The sequence below is a fragment of the Schistocerca nitens genome, chromosome 2, assembly GCF_023898315.1.
Source record: "Schistocerca nitens isolate TAMUIC-IGC-003100 chromosome 2, iqSchNite1.1, whole genome shotgun sequence".
Taxonomy (NCBI): domain Eukaryota; kingdom Metazoa; phylum Arthropoda; class Insecta; order Orthoptera; family Acrididae; genus Schistocerca; species Schistocerca nitens.
In genome coordinates this window covers 498,869,674-498,882,596 of record NC_064615.1, presented here as the reverse complement: position 1 = coordinate 498,882,596, position 12,923 = coordinate 498,869,674, and the positions used below count along the sequence as shown (strand labels likewise).

General features: G+C 39.3%; 1 protein-coding gene and 1 pseudogene across 8 annotated transcripts in view; both read right to left on the bottom strand.

Moving 5' to 3' along the window:
* Positions 1–12,923, bottom strand: part of LOC126236466 (NAD-dependent protein deacylase sirtuin-5, mitochondrial-like) — a 126,132-nt gene that overhangs the window by 43,044 nt on the left and 70,165 nt on the right. For 2 of the 8 annotated variants that reach the window (XM_049945785.1, XM_049945786.1), the window contains exon 1: positions 12,224–12,520. The exons of 1 other annotated variant lie outside the window; for it this stretch is intronic. The gene's annotated coding sequence lies outside the window, so the exon portion shown is untranslated. Of the gene's footprint in view, positions 1–11,461; positions 11,482–12,161; positions 12,531–12,923 lie in introns of those variants that run through there. 5 more of the 8 variants (XM_049945792.1, XM_049945790.1, XM_049945789.1 and 2 more) reach the window with 5 other exon arrangements.
* LOC126238140 (5S ribosomal RNA) lies at positions 6,533–6,650 on the bottom strand (annotated as a pseudogene).

Below are 12,923 nucleotides of genomic sequence, written 5' to 3'. Positions count from 1 at the left end.
AAAAGATCCCTCTATGTGTGCACTACCTAACAACATTATTGTAACAGAATCAGCTCTGTAAAACTGAATAAAGAAAGACCTTAAGTGTAATCATTAAAGTGTACATCTGCTGAGCCTACAGTGTAATAATAAGTCCACAGCATAATCAAAGATAGGGTACTGCCAACTCAATGGCATATCAAAGAAAAGGTAAACTAAACTGCTCAAAAAAATGTTTTGCACCACCTGCAAATCTCGAATTAAAAATATTTCATACAAGGTCCTGGTTATGGACAAGGAAGTTGGTGCCACCGCTGCAGTGGACTCAATCCTAAACCAGATCCTCCAACATGTGTAACAGAGATGGTCTTGTGAATTTTGACAGCACTGTGCGCCTTTCATTCATTGTGTTATTGCTTTAAACTTCACAGTAAACTGCTACTGGCCCTGGATTCATTGGACTTCAGAATAATAATTCCACAAGCACTCTGCATACTAATCCTCAAATTACTACAAGCACACTAAGGTACAACACGTAACAATAACTTAGTTTGGGAGCATGCCTATTGGTCTGGCATCAGTTCAGAAATTGAAAAGACTACCAAAGTTCAGAACAGCTGTCATCACTGATGCCGCATTTTTCGTCTTTCCCAATACAGCAGCAGTAGGAAAGAATCCATGAAGACTATGCAAGGGTTTTCCTGTACTCAATGTGGCCCCCTGGTAAGAGACACCTTATCAAACTTCTCCTATGGGGCAAATATTTCATCCACCATCAATGTGACAAATGGACACCAATGAAAGGATGAAAAGATCATGCACAATCACTGCCACAAGTCCGTGTTTGAGCTCCCGCACCCATTGCCTCAAGTGGCATCACAAGTGCAGCCTCTTTACCATGAAAGGGGCTGAAGTGTGTGCATGCAGATTTGGGCTTGCATCTGACTGGTTGCCAGACACAATTTTAGGTGAATGGAGACAGCAAATGTTTTGTGACTTGAACCAAATGCACATCTTACATCCCACAAGAAAAAGTGAAAGACACAGCTAGAAGAACACTTCACTGCTTTTTCTGACAGGGCATCATCATCGTAGGCAGTATGTGCAGCATTTCAGGCCACCACCTCCCTGACAACACCAGCTGATAACTGATAACTAAACATTATAGTACATAGATATCCATGAAGTGAATGTAACAACAGTGTGCAGTGTCTCTTGTGATGCAACTAGATACATCTCTCTGACCAAGAATCAATGTACCTCAGACATGACCCCTTCCATTGAGCCCCTCCTCCACCACCAGCTCTAGTCCATATCAAAGGAACACGCCTGGGTGCCAATGGAGATGGAAACAACATCTCTGGCTAGCCTGCAGCTGCATCAACAGGTGCAGACATAAGCTAGAGCTGTTTACTGTTAACAAATCTCCAATGACATCCTCTGACGGGGAAACCTTCGGCTCAGATTCCACTGCTGATCCAAAGCCTGTGCTGGACTTTATTGTCCTTACAGACTAGATGAAGTGGAGAAGGATCTTATACCTTCAGCAGACAGTGACACAGATAAAATGTCTGTGCTAAACCCCCACATCTAGAACATCACTGGTGACTGACTACAGTTTCTACCACCAGTGACTACATTCATGAGCTATAATGCAAAGATAAGGGAGACTGCAATGCTTAACTGTGACAGTCCTATTTATTTATTTATTTATATTCACCCAAAGAGCATCTGACAGTGAAATAGGTTGTATAAAGGTAATATAATGCCAATCAACAGGCCAAAATATAACACATAGAGTACATAACATGCTTTAAGAGGATAAGACAGGTAGATCTGGATGGCCAGACAGAGTAGCTGCATCCTTGCAACTATAAGGTCAGCGTCCCCTAAGCAGCACTGCCTCATTTGGTAATTCTCTGTTGTATAACACTCCTTTATTTGCACACAAATTGTTTCAGGTAACTTGCAATATAAAACACAGTTTCCTTCTTCATTGTCCACAAACCAAGCACATCCACTGATGATTCCTGTATTGTCTCCTGTCTCTTGCAATGTATATAGCTCCACTCTTCACTGCTGCTCACACTATGACACCCACTGATGACTCCTGGACTGAGATGATGCTGTTGTGCCCCTTGCCTCACTTCCAGGCTCCATATTGAACTATGTGCTACCGTCCACCAAAAACTAAGCCACCAGACATTACTTCATGCATTATACAGTTATCCCCCTTTCACTGCTACCCACAACTCTGAGTCCTCAAAGTAATCTTTAATAATTGTGTAATATGCACTGCTTGTGAAGAATGTTTTAGCTGCCTTTTTAAACAAACGTACTTTAGCAATCTTTTTCACTTATTATGGCAAGTAATTCAACAATGTCTCAGATCACAACTTAGTAGAGATGAAGAGTAGGCTGAAGTTTGAGAGACTAGTCAGGAAAAAAATCAGTCCGCAAACAAGTGGGATATGGCATTACTAAGGACAGAAGAGGTATGCTTGAAGTTCTCCAAGACTACAGATGCTCCATAAGGAATATCTCAGAAGGCAGTTCAATTCATGAGGAATGGATGTTCTAAAAGGACCATCACATAAGCTGGATAGTAAAACGTTGGTATAAAGAAGGTAACTGCAAAGAAATGCTGGATAACAGAAGATATATTTCAGTCGATTGATGAAAAAAGGAAGTACAAAAATGTTCAAGGAAATTCAGGAGTACAGAGATACAAGTCAATTAGAAATGACATAAACAGAAAGTGGAGGGAAACTACAGTGAAATGGCTGCATGAAAACTGTAGAGAAATCAGAAAAGAAATGATTGTTGGATGGAAAGACTCAGCATACAGAAAAGTCAAAACAACCTTCAGTGAAATTAAAAGCAAGGATGGTAACATTAAGAGTGCAGTGGGAATTCCACTGTTAAATGCAGAGGGGAGAGCATATATGTGGGAAGAGTACACTGAAGACCTCTATGAGGGGAAAGATTGCTTGATGGCGTGATACAAAAAGAGAGAGGAGTTGATTTAGAAAAGATAGAGGATCCAGTATTAGAGTCAGAATTTAAAAGGGCTTTGGAAGAATTAAGATCAAATACGGCAGAAGGGATAGATAACATCCCACCAGAATTTCTGAAATCATTGGGGAAAGTGGCAACGAAACAACTATTCATATTGGCATACAGAACATATGAGTCTGGCAATACACCATCTGACTTTAAGAAAAACATCATGCACACAATTCTGAAGATTGCAAGAACCGAAAAGTGCGAGAATTATTGCACAATCAGCTTAACAACTCACGCATCCACGCTGCTGACAAGAATAGTACACAGAAGAATGGAAAACAAAATTGAGGATGTGTTAGATGGTCATCAGTTTGGCTTTAGGAAAGGTATAGGCACCAGAGAGGCAGTCCCAATGTTGCAGTTGATAATGCAAGCAATACTGAAGAAAAATGAAGACACATTCATAGGATTTGTCAATCTGGAAAAAGCGTTAGACAATGTCAAATAGTGCAAGATGTTCAAAATTCTGAGAAAAATAGGGATAAGCTACAGTGAAAGACGGGTAATATACAATATGCACAAGACCCAATAAGAGTGTAAGACCAAGAACAAAGTGCTTGGATTAAAAAGGATGTAAGCCAGGGATGTAGTGTTTTACTGCTTCTGTTCAATCTATACATCAAAGAAGCAATGACAGTAATAAAAGAAAGAATGGAATTAAAATTCAAGGAAAATGACATCAATGATAAGATTTGCTGACGATGTTGCTGTCCTCAGTAAAAGTGAAGAAGTGCAGGATCTGCTGAATGAAATGAACCGTCTAGCAAGCACAGAATATGGACTGAGAGTAAATCAAAGAAAGATGAAAGTAATGAGAAGTTGCAGAGATGAGAACAGTGAGGAACTTAACATCAGGATTGGTGACCACAGAGTGGATGAAGTTAAGGAATTCTGTTACTCAAGTAGTAAAATGACCCATGACGAATGGAGCAAGGAGGACACTAAAAGCAGACTAGCACTGGCAAAAAGAGCATTGCTGGCCAACAGAAGTCTACTAGTATCAAACGTAACCCTTAATTTCAGAAAGAAATTTCTGACAGTGTATGTTTAGAGCACAGCATTGTATGATAGTGAAACAAGAACTGTGGGAAAACCACAACAGAAGATAATCAACGTATTTGAGATGTGGTGCTACAGAAGAACGCTGAAAATTAGGTGCACAGATAAGGTAAGGATGAGGAGCTTCTCCCCAGAATCAGTGAGGAAAGGAATATACGGAAAACATTAACAAGAAGAAGGGACAGAATGGTAGGACATGTGTTAAGACATCAGGGAATAACTTCCATGGTACTAAAGAGAACTGTACAGGGTAAAAACTGTAGAGGAAGAAGAGATTGGAATACATCCATCAAATAATTGAGAATGTAGGTTGCAAGTGCTACAATGAGAAGAAGAGGTTGGCACAGGAGAGAAGTTTGTGGTGCCGCACCACATAAAACCAGTCAGAAGACTAGTGACTATATTATACAATTTTATCCCCTGCTATAAAATGGTGTTTTGAGAATTTTTGTTTTTCCTGGGTAAATATAACTCTAAACTGGCTCTTGTTCCATCATAATGTATAGAACTATTAGTGCAGTATTTAGTAACATTTTTGCTGATATGAACCACAAATTGGAATATGTACACACCTGGTGCAGTAAGGATGCCCAATTTTTTAAACAGTGCTTGACAATGGGCCCGACTACTACTTCCAGCTCTTTTCTACAGTTTCTTATAGCTCTTTTCTGCAGTTTAACAATTCTGTTCAGGTTTTGTGCCTTTGATCCCCAGAAAAGAATCCCATAAACTAAGAATTGAGTGTATGTAGGCATAGTATGTCACCACAAGACATTGGCTGTTACAAAATGATGTAAACACCTTCAGAGCATAGCATGCTGATGATGATGATCTTGCCAGTACCTTTGTTTGTTCACTCCATGTTAGATGATAATCACTGTTCATCCCTACAAACTTAGTGTTTGCAACACAATCTATAGATTTATCACCTAAGCTTAAAGTGACAGAGTTGCTTCCTCTCTTCATGTTGAGGTGCGTAATGTTTGTTTTCTTTATGTTCATCATTAATTTATTACATAATGCCCAATTGTAAACAACATTGAGGGTTTAATTTGTATTTCCTACTAGGAGATCTGATGTTTTATCAGTGACTATGATGCTGCTGTCATCGGCAAAGAGAATTTTTTCTCCATCTCTTATACTGTCTGTAAAATAACTGATATATATTAAGAACAGACATGGACACAATACACTACTCTGAGGAACACCTATCTTTATATATGTCTTGTCTGACAATTGTTTTACTAAAAATTTGCCAACTGCAGATGTGTGAACAATCTCCACCTTTTGCACCCTGTATTGCAGGTATGACTGAAACCCCTTTTCCTCATATACCTAATGCTTTTAGCTAGCTCAATAGAATTTTGTGGTGAACAGTCTCAAAAGCCTTGGACAAATCTAAGAAAATGCCTGTAACCCTATCATCCCCATCAAGAGCTTCAAGTACCATTTCTGTGAACTCTGCAATGACCAGTATTATACTTCTTCCACTTCTGAAACCAAACTGTGTTTCACTAAAGAGGTTGTATTAACTCGTGTAATTTGTCAGTCTCTCTTCCACAACTGCTTCAATTAGTTTTGAGAATGAAGACAACAGTGAAACTGGTCTGTAGTTTTCAATGGTTTCCACATTACCTTTTTCTAGTATGGGCACTACTCATCATGCTTTGGGTACGCTGGGAAAACACCTGAACTAGTGGATTCATTTATTAGGTTTTTTAATGGGGCTTGTAGGCTACCTATGCATGCTTCCAGGCTGCTGACTCCTTATAAGTTGGATGATGGTGATGGTGAAGTTTGGTTTTCGGGGCGTTCAACTGCGCGGTCATCAGCACCTGCACAAAGTCCCAATTTTTCCACAGTCCAAGTTTCACACAGTCCAATCTAACCACTGTCACAAATGATGATGATGATGATGATGAGGAGGAGGAGGAGGAGGAGGAGGAGGAGGACAGCACAAACACCCAGTCCCTGGGCAGAGAAAATCCCCAACCCGTTATAAGTTGGAGGATATGCCTGGGCAAATGCCCAAAATTCATAAATTCCTGGGAATTTATGCATTTTAAAGATTCACTAACAAGCCCCACTTATAAAAAAACTTTAAGCTGATATTTTGTATTGAAAAAAGTGTTTCACAACACTGCTTCTTTAGTGTTTGGGTAACCAAGTTGAAAAAGCTGCTTGAGAGTTGAGGGAGAGTTTAAAAAAGCAAAGAAGAAAAAAAAAAGCACTCCGTCGTCAGGCGACGAGTGGCTTACTGGGACCATCCGACTGCCATGTCATCCTCAGTGGAGGATGTGGATAGGAGGGGCGTGGGGTCAGCACACCGGTCTCCCGGCCGTTATGATGGTATTCTTGACCGAAGCCGCTACTATTCGGTCGAGTAGCTCCTCAATTGGCTTCACTGGGCTGAGTGCACCCAGAAAAATGGCAACAGCGCATGGTGACCTGGATGGTCACCCATCCAAGTGCCGACCACACCCGACAGTGCTTAGCTTCGGTGATCTCACGGGAACCAGTGTATCCACTGTGGCAAGGTCGTTGCCTTGGGGGAGAGTTATTAGGGGAAATAAATTGGATTGTAAACCCAACTTTTTACATTTTTAACTGTCGATGAGTTCAACATAGGATGAAATCTTCTCTGGAGTTGAGGATGCAACTGGTTGTAGAAGCAGCTCACTAGATGAACTTGTTTTAAACGATCCTGCTGAGCTTGGTCCTGGTCCTGACTTGTTGAAATCTTCCACTCAAACCAACAAGTGTTTATAAGATACTTTCCTTTGAACATGTTCCTCAATCACTATATCTAACTCAAAAACTTTTTTCGAATCCTGAGAGTACTTGAAACACTTTTTGTTGTGCTTTACCTTTTTGTTGGAATGTAACTGTTTGTGTTCCTTAAAACAATGTTTACAAGATATTCCTTTCACTTTTAAATTGAAAAAGTTCCAAACAGGTCCTTTTTTCTTAACCATCTTGCAATTGTTCAATAGCCTATTGTATATAACACTTTAAATAACACAAAGACGAGATTATGTTGCTCCTTACTCAACTGCATAGAACTGAATGGCTGTCAGACAGTCAGACCAGAGTTCCTAATTTCATAACCCATAGAACTTCATGAATTACCCGAAATTACCACCCATTTACTCAGAATTTCATTTACTTTTTGCAGTAATGCAATAACACTAATATTTACTCAGAATAAATGGGAAAGTAAAAAAAGTTTATCCATAATGATTTAAATTAGGGATGTGTGTGCCAATTCAGATTCCACAATTCCAGGAATCACCAATTCTCGGGGAATCAACTAGTATTGGACTCTAATGATTCAAGCATCTGGGTCACCAATTCTTCGTTTTTAAATCTTTTTTCTGTTAGTGTTCTCATTTTATGTTCACAGCAGTGCAGTCATATGAAAGTAGATACAGGAAAGATCTGAACAGAAAACTATAGCCTGTCTGAAATGTTGTTACAAGTGACAATAATGCATTTTTTTTATCACTGAAAACAGTTTAACATTTGAGAATACATTTAGCATAAAAACACACATTCCAGCTGTTTAATATATTCAGTAATAATTTTGCTATCAATAATCATTCTCAATAATATTCAGAGATTTGATATGGGTTATAAATTGTGTTACATTATAAAGCAATGACCTAAGGACAATGTTGTTGTGTGTTCTCCCCCCCTTTCTTTTCTTTGTATACCAGCTTATCACTACACAGCTGTTCAACTCAATGTGTGTGTGTGTGTGTGTGTGTGTGTGTGTGTGTGTGTAAAACTGATAAAAAGTAAAAGGACATTACAAACAATGCATTATACATAATTGCTGAATGATTCATTCTGCTACAAGCAGTTGTATATTCTTTTATACCCGTGATAGGACGTATATTCTTCTACAATGGTGATAGTACTCAAGGAACTGTGTATTAGTGCAGTACTTTGCAAAGAACTGATAAATTTAAGTGTCTATGAAGACGTTCTATTACCCACAGTTGTCCGTCTATTTTCTTTAGCTACTGCAGTAGAAATGGCTACTTTTGGAAATGTCAAATCAAAAACCAATTTGAAAAAATTATTTTGCAGGCCTGCAGTTTTCCAGGTTTCACCCAGTCTGTCTTTAGCTTCATTATCTTATGGTAATGATCCAAAATGTCAAGATCACTTATAAATACTTGACAATTTTCGCTGTCTGCAAGTGCATGGTCTAAAACAGGAGATGAACTTTCTCAAATCATTAGTGGTGTTTACCATTACGTTGCGTCAAAAGTGCTCAAAATGTTCAGGGAGCTATTACTAGTTGCACCCTCAAAACCTGTGTTACTACTCATATCTCCATAATTATTACGTTAATTTTGGGGGCTGCGACCCTTTCCACGAGTTCAGTCAATTTCTTGACGAAAGCATCCGCTTTACCACTAGTTGAGTGGCAAACACAGAGAATGACTAGCTTCTACAGGCATCCAGCTTTGCTACTTCAACAGTTGACAGTACAAAATGTTTATTTACACTAATTGGGATCAGATGTCATAGCTTTAAAATGTGTGCCACATCTGATATAAATAAGTAATACCCTCCCCTTAAGGTAGACCTACAATAGCTACTTGCATATTCATATGATGGCACATTTTGATGAATAATAGCCGATTCTGAGGAAATTTCCATGGCACTTGCACACTCCCGTATAGTACATTCTATTTCCCGCATACACGGTGCAGAAGTCTCTAAACTGGTTGAGGTACTTTTAAGGGAGGGGAGCCTGCTGTAATGATTTATCCAAATAAATAAATAAATAAAAAATAAAAAAATAAAGGCCTAGTACTTCCACAGATGACAGCAGGTATTTGAATATGTGTGGCCCCGCACCCACTATACTCTCACTAATCAAATCCAGCAACCTACGTTCCCAAACCTCTTGAGGTGCAGACCATGCCTAGCGTAGCTTCATCTCGCAATAGTCCCCACAGGCACTGTCACAATGTGCACCTGTCCAGCAGTCACAGCACCATCACCAGCTCAGCAATGACATGCCTTACAGCACTGCCCAGACAAGGCCAATCATACCCTTGGGACATTGGTGCCACAAGTTAGGGAAGCAATCCTATTCAGGTCACCACCTATGTTGTATGCTCTGTCCTTACTGAGGCAGTTCCCTGCCCCACCCACTATCATTATCACCTTTCGTGAAATCCTTACTCGTTGGCCCTAAACCCCCAATCAACTGATCAAGCCCAGCACTCAGCTAGAAAATGCTGGTGACCTCATACTTCTCTCTGATAGTCTTCTGCACACATCCTACTCCTACATCACTTTGAGGCTCATCTCCTCTTGACTCTGGCAGCCGACAGCCACAACAAAACAATCAGACCACACTCTCCTCCTACTAGCTCTATTACCAACTGCAAGTTCCTTTCATCCCCCTCCCCCCCCCCCCCACTACCTTCCCTCATCCATAACAGTTCTTTCCTAAGTTGATCCAACTGTTCCTGAAGGGCACAGATCTCCTAGGCCTACTCCTGCTGCATATTTCGCAATTCTAGAAAAGAGCCTCAGTAATCTCCACAGAGTCCTTCCCACTAGATTATCCCAATAGAAACCATTTACTGCAGCTCCCAAAATGCATTTCACTACCAACTTTCCTACAACAGCTCTCACAGCATCCATTTATGGTCAAAAAATATCTGCAGGGGAAAAAAAAGCAAGTTTGAATACGAAACACTTTGCTATAGAGCAAAGTTTGAATACGAAACACTTTGCTATAGAGGAATGCAATTTCATTACTACTGCAAATTCAGAAACCTCACATGCAAGATCAGGTGATGTAAACAAACATTTGTCAGAAGTCACAACTAACAGCAATTTAAACCAACTTGTGATATTTCTGAACACTAACACAGAGATACCAAAACTTCCCTTGTGTGCAGGAAGAAAGATACACTAGTACCTATTCACTGCAAAAGGTATTTATAAATATATTTGCAAGTGTACACAGTTCATTACAATTGCTGAGACCAGTATGTAAACAAAAGCAAGACTTATAAAATGGCTATCAAAAATTCTCTGTACAGGCAAACCCATAATATAACACACACTAAATATACTAAAAAGGTACTCAAAATGCAGAAAACAACAAAAATACAATAAAAAATATGGTCACAACTTATGCTAAGAAGAGCACTCAACCAGTGTTTACTATGACTGCCCTCATACTACATCCTGTTTACGTAACAAATTGTTTCTGACTTAGACCACATGGATTCTGACATTTGATATCTAAAAAAGGTGTGTCCAAAAGAATGGTTATAGGGAATGAGATATTAAGTTAGCCACCGCTAAGAAATGAAAACATGGAGATATTCAATCGTCACAAGATGATCAGTGTATAGCACTCCATCCTTTCTTGAGAGCTACAACAAATAAAACAGGCAGACTCCTGGACAGACATGGTACTCAGCCTATTTTCCAACCACCCAAGAATATAAGGAGAGGTGCCCACAATAGACAGCCTTGGGCTTACTATTCCTGGAAGAACTTTGCACAGAACACCAGCACCATATTAATATAATAATTTTGACAAATCTGTTATTGCTGTACACAGCCACATGAACAGATATACAACTATGATTGGAGACGTGGAAATCTTATCTAACACATCTATTTACTGGGAGTCTGTCATTAAAGAGCCGATGAGATCAGAGCATGCAACAAAAACTTAACTGGGACAGCTGCTGTTTCCTTAGAGGTGCATTGAAACAGGCACTTGCTGCTGAAAAGCTACAAAGAAATATGCTGAATTATCCACTATCTAACAACATCAGCATTGCCAAGAATGCTCCTCCTCACAGACATGGATATATTCTCCGAGAGCAAATGGAAATTTCTTTACTTGACATCTTCATGACAAAATTTGCCCAAGTAAATAAACTATCTCACAGCCTCCCGATAACTCCTGACAATGGAGGAAGTAGTTGAAAGTTTGAGATTATATTAAAATATAATGCAGCAAGAAATCCACAATGTATTTATTGCACTCATCTAGTAACTGAGATACAGAGTCATCAGCAGGTAGATAAACAGACTGAGAATGTTGTTAGCATTCAGGTGATTCCCAGAGGTATGGCTCTGGTTCAAATGCAGGTTGCAGTAGTTATGCAGAATAATAAACCTACCAGGTACAGCAAAAGTTCAAAACCAAAGAGCACAATCCAGGATAGTAACATATTAAAACAAATGTTGCATACTACTGTATAGCAGTTTTTTTTATGTCAGACACAGTCAATATAGTTGTCCATTATTTATCTCATTTGTGACTCATCAGAGGAGCATACCAAATTATTCAAATCACACCTACCTAACTGAATGATTAGGCCCATGGTGCTATAGTGTGTTAAATCCTTTAGTAGCGCTTTCCTTTCATCTACATTTGGATTTTTTAAAAGACAGTGAATAATTAATAACAACTGATACCAGTATAACAAATGAGGGCAATTAGTCACAATTTATTCCACTGATTTAACATAACACGGAAATTTCCAAATGGGCAAATAAGAAGAGTGCGATATCAGACAACCTCCCCAGACATCCTGATGGTGGTGACAGACTGATCTGTAGTGCAGCCCGAGGTCTAGGTTAGGTTGGACAGAGTTAATTTGGTTCTATGCTGGTGAAGCCAATGAATGCGAATGCCACGAGAAAGTTGCGGTAACAGATTGACCTGTAGCCTACCTTAACATTTACGCTCGCGACATATTTAATGCACTTTGACATACTTAACGCACATTTTATAATCTAAAACGGCAAGGTAAATCCTGAAAAACTAATTTAATAAACGACAGATCGTGTTGGTTAAATGATACAGAGGTGAGAGAAATAGTAACCAAAGAAAAGAACTGAAACTTTCGTTGTCCTCCTGTCCCATGAAATGGGCGCAATTGTACCGATCATAAGTTTATAAGTCGATGTCAGGAATTATGTAACCTTTGATATAAATATTCTGTATATTATGAAAGGAAGCATTTTACTGTACATGAAGTTTACGATGTAATATTGACCTTTATCCCCTTTTTAGAACTGGAGCAGCACGCACAGACGATATTACAACTACTATACTTACAACGCATTTTACGTCGAGAAACACAGACTAGCAGTTTACGCCCAGATATTTCCAAAGTGAAGTAGTATTTCGTTTCCCACATTCACCGTTCAAATCGTTACAAAGAATAAATCTATTTTCACAACGTTGTAACAGCTAAAGAACACCCGCGGCTAACTGTACACTGACAGTTGACACCTGCGGCCCGTCAGTAAACATTTCAATCCCGCGAATCACATGACTTGCGATCGCACAACAATGCGTCGATATCATTACTTTCGTCGGTATGCACAAGACTAGATCATACAACGCAACTGCAGCATGTTTTCCACAACAGATAGCAGTAATTAGTTTTTGATAGACATAAAGGAGTAGTTTTTTGTTTTGAACATGTACAATCGTAGAAATTTATTGTGAGAACATTTTGAAATTAATGCACTGCCGGTAACATACACACAAAATACCACGATTTTCGCGAGATTCGATGTTACCAACAAAGCTTGTATAGGTATGACGTATACGGCAACACAATTCTCTAATTTTGAGAAAAACGCAGTTTACTATAACTGACGTGCTACCAAAGTGGTTTTTGCAGTTAAGGGGACTGGTCCGCGATTACCGGCGGAAACCTTGAAAAAATGGTCAGTTTTCTAAACAGTGTAACACAAAGAATAAGGTTTGTAGGCCCATATAATGTTTACCATGAATCACAGCTTCAGCT